The sequence below is a fragment of the Trichechus manatus genome, unplaced genomic scaffold (assembly GCF_000243295.1).
Source record: "Trichechus manatus latirostris isolate Lorelei unplaced genomic scaffold, TriManLat1.0 scaffold00169, whole genome shotgun sequence".
NCBI lineage: Eukaryota > Metazoa > Chordata > Mammalia > Sirenia > Trichechidae > Trichechus > Trichechus manatus.
Window position 1 is genome coordinate 3,167,246 of NW_004444105.1, and position 4,341 is coordinate 3,171,586.

Below are 4,341 nucleotides of genomic sequence, written 5' to 3' on the forward strand. Positions count from 1 at the left end.
AACTTACCCTGGTTATTATTAATTTCTTTTTTTTTTAGGAAAAAGAGAAATTGTTTATTAAAGAAAAATCACCTATGAAATATCTACTTAAATTAGCATGTCTGATATGAACATTTTGGGTTCAAACATGCTTTCATTCAAACAAGGGACTCTAACACAAATTCCTATGGGTAGATTCAAGCAGCGTTATGGGAGCCACAGGGAACACTCCTTGGAGAGGGGTGATCATTCAACTTCCCAGTGAAACAGTCGGTCACTTTTTGTAAATACTGTCAGATGCTAAAAATGCAGACTTACAAACTACCATCACAGAAGGTTTTTAAGCAGGAAGATTAAAAAGTAGGAGCAGACGCCGCCTCAAACAGTCCAGGCAAGGCTGTGAGGGAAGTTTCCAGCAGCCCCTCCCGCCAGTCCCGTTCTCCCCGCACCACCCCCAGCTGAGCTACTGGGCCTCCGAAGCCCTTGGCTCTTCAGTTACCAGTGAACCCACCGGGACCTCTGGGTAGCCCAAGCAGTGAGAGTAAGTTTCAGCTCTGCTGCAGGGGGAACAGCGAAGTGGCGCAACATGCGGTTCAGGGTCTGGGAGATCCTGGAGATCTGCAGCATGATGGGCCCTGTTTCGGGGTCATTCATCCACTATCTGCTGTTGAGCGGGTTCTGGAGCAGGTCTTCAAACCCAAGCAGTGTCTCAGTGTTGATCAGGCCCAACTCCACCACGGGGTTGTCCAGGATGGCTCGGAAGAGAGGGCTGTCAGGGGCCATGCCCTCATCCAGCTCCGGGGGGAGGGCTCCTGTCTCCCAGCAGCCACTCACAGGCCGCCTACTGCTGGTTGTTCACTCGGAGGGTGTCCATCGCTTCCTTCTGATCAAATCCCATCTCCATCAGGGAAATGACTCCCGCGCATCCGCCTGGAATTCCTTTTTCCTTTGAATCTTCTGTTATCTCACCTCTGGCCTCAACTCCTGCACTCATCCTAATGGGCGCCTCTGAGGAGGCGGAGGTGGGGACGGCGGCCCCAAGGTGCCTGGCGAGGCCTGGCCTGGAAGAGGTGTGTCTATGCCGGGTCTTCGCGTGCTCCATGAGCCACTCCGCGGGCTGAGTCACTGACTTTTGGTTCAGCCGCAGGACCTTCAAAGCTCCCGTCTGAGAAAAGCCCATCTCAGTGAGCTGCCGCAGGGAGGCTTCATCCACTCGCTCCTCTTTGTCCTCGTCCAGCATGGCATGTGCCTTTTTTTTTTTTTTTTTTAATTGTACTTAAGATGAAGGTTTACAGAACATATAGTTTCTCATTAAACAGTAAACATACTGTTTGATGACATTGGTTAACAACCCCACGACATGTCCATACTTTCCCTTCTCAACCTTGGGTTCCCTATTACCAGCTTTCCTGTCCCCTCCTGCCTTCTAGTCTTTGTCCCTGGACTGCTGTGCCCCATTAGTCTCGTTTTGTTTTATAGGGCTGTCTGATCTTTGGCTGAAGGGTGAACCTCGGGAGTAACTTCATTACTGAGCTAAAAGAGTGTCCAGGGGCCATACTCTCTGGGTTTCTCCAGTCTCTGTCAGGCCAGTAGGTCTGGTCTTTCTTTGTGAGTTGGAATTTTGTTGTACATTTTTCTCCATCTCTGTCCAGGACCCTCTGTTGTGATCCCTGTCAGAGCGAAGAGTGGTAGTAGCTGGGCACCAGCTAGTTGTACTGGACTCAGTCTGGTGGAGGCCATGGTAGTTGTGGTCCATTACTCCTTTGGACTAATCTTTCCGTTCTGTCTTGTTTTCTTCATTCTCCCATGCTCTCAAAGACCAGTGGAGTATCTTAGATGGCTGCTCACAGGCTTTTAAGACCCTAGAAGCTACTCACCAAGGTAGAATGTAGAACATTTTCTTTACAAAGTATGTTATGCCAGTTGAGCCAGATGTTCCCTGAGACCATGGTCCCCACAGCCCTCAGCCCAGCAACTCAGTCTCTCAGGGAGTTTGGAGGTGTCTATGGAGTTTCCAAGACCTTTCCCTGTACAAGTGGTGCTGTCTTCCCAAGTATTGTGTACTGTCTTACCCTAAACTAAAGTTACCATTTATCTATTGTCTATTTAGTATTTCCCCCTCCCACCCCTCTACTCCCTCGTAACCATCAAAGATTGTTTCTTTCTGTGTGTAAACCTTCCCATGAGTTTTTATAGTAGTGGTCTCATACAGTATTTGTCCTTATGTAATTGACTTATTTCACTCAGCATACGTCCTCCAGTTTCATCCATGTTATGAGATGCTTCACAGATTCATCATTGTTCTTTATCATTGCATAATACTCCATCATGTGTATGTACCACAGTTTGTTTATCCATTCATCTGTTGATGAGCATGTAGGTTGTTTCCATCTTTTTGCTATTGTGAACAATGCTGCCATGAACATGGGTGTGCATATCTCTATTAGTATGACAGCTCTTATCTCTCTAGGATATATTCCTAGGAGTGGGATTGCTGGATCATATGGTGCTTCTATTTCTATCTTCTTAAGGAAGTGCCATATTGTTTTCTAAAATGGTTGTATCGTTTTGCATTTCCACCAGCAGTGCATAAGAGTTCTGATCTCCCCACAGCCTCTCCAGCATTTCTTATTTCCAGTTTCTTTGATTCGTGCCAGTAATGCTGGGGTGAGATGCTATCTCATTGTGGTTTTGATTTGCATTTCTCTAATGGCTACTGATCGTGAGCATTTCCTCATGTGTCTGTTGGCCGCTTCAATGTCTTCCTTGGTGAAGTGTCTTGTTCATTTCTTTTGCCCATTTTTTAATTGGATTAGTTGTTGTAGAGGTGTTGGATTTTCTTGTAGATTTTAGAGATTAGACCTTTGTCTGATTTGTAGTGGCCAAAATTTTTTTCCCAGTCTGTAGGTTCTCTTTTTACTCTTTTGGTGAAGTATTTTGATGAGCATAAGTGTTTAATTTGTAGAAGATCACAGTTATCTAGTTTATCTTCTGGAGTTTGTGTGTTGTTGGTTATGGTTTGTATCCTGTTAATGCTGTGTATTAGGGCCTTTAGCATGATCTTATTTTTTCTTCTATGAACTTTATAGTTCTTGGCTTTATATTTAGGTCTTTGATCCAATTTCAGTTAGATTTTGTATATGGTGTGAGGTATGGGTCTTGTTTCAGTTTTTTGCAAATAGACATCCAGATTTGCCCCCAACATTTGTTAAAAAGACTGTTTGTTCCCCATTTGATGGACTACTTTGGGCCCTTGTCGAAGATCAGGTGACCGTAGGTGGAAGGATTTACATCTGGGTTCTCAATTCTATTTCATTGGTCCATGTATCTGTCATTTTACCAGTACCAGGCTGTTTTGATTACCGCAGCTATATAGTAACTTCTGAGGTCAGGTACTGTGAGTTCTCCTACTTTATTCTTCTCCCTCAATAGCGCATTAGTTATCCAGGCTTCTTCCCTTTGCATATAAAGTTAATGAGTAGTTTTTCCATCTCTTTAAAGAATGTCATTAGTATTTGGATCGAGATTGCACAGTATTTGTAAATTGCTGTGGGTAGAATTGTCATTTTCACAATGTTGAGTCTACCTATCCATGAGCATGGTTTGTTTTCCCATTTATGTAGATCTCTTTGGGTTTCTTGCACTAGTGTTTTGTAGTTTTCTTTGTTCAAATATTTTACATCCTTGGTTAGGTTTATTCCTAAGTATTTTGTTTTTTTAGAGGCTATGATAAATGATATTGTTTTCCTGACTTCCTTTTCATCGTTCTCTTTATTGGTGTATAAGAATCTAACTGATATTTATATGTTTATCCTGCCTCTCTGCTGAATCCTTCTGTTAGTTCCAGTAGTTTTCTTGTGGAGTCTTTTGGGTTTTCTATGTATAGTATCATATCATCTGCATATAGGGACACTTTAACTAATTCATTATCAATTTGGATGCCCTTTCTTTTTCTTGCCTTATTGCTCTAGGTAGGACTTCCTGCACAATGTAAAATAGGAGTGGTGATAAAGGGCATCCTTTTCTTGTTCCTGTTCTCAAGGGGAATGTTTTCAGCCTTTCTCCATTAAGAATGATGTTGGCCATTGGTTTTGCATAGATGCCCTTTACTATGTTGAGTAATTTCCCTTCTATACTTATTTTATTCAGAGCTTTTATCAGGAATGGGTGTTGGACTTTGTTAGATGCTTTTTCTGCATCAATCGAAATGATCATATGATTCTTTCCTTTTATTCATGTGGTGGACTACGTTGATTGATTTTCTAATGTTGAACCAACCTGCATGCCTGGTATGAATTCTACTTGGTCGTGGCATATTATTTTTTTGATATGATGCTGAATTCTATTGGCTAGAATTTTGTT

The 4,341-nt window shown here is 42.8% G+C and overlaps 1 pseudogene; it reads right to left on the reverse strand.

Moving 5' to 3' along the window:
* Positions 1-474: 474 nt before the first annotated feature.
* LOC101353948 (ubiquitin-associated domain-containing protein 1 pseudogene) overlaps positions 475-4,341 on the reverse strand; it is a 16,724-nt pseudogene continuing 12,857 nt past the window's right edge.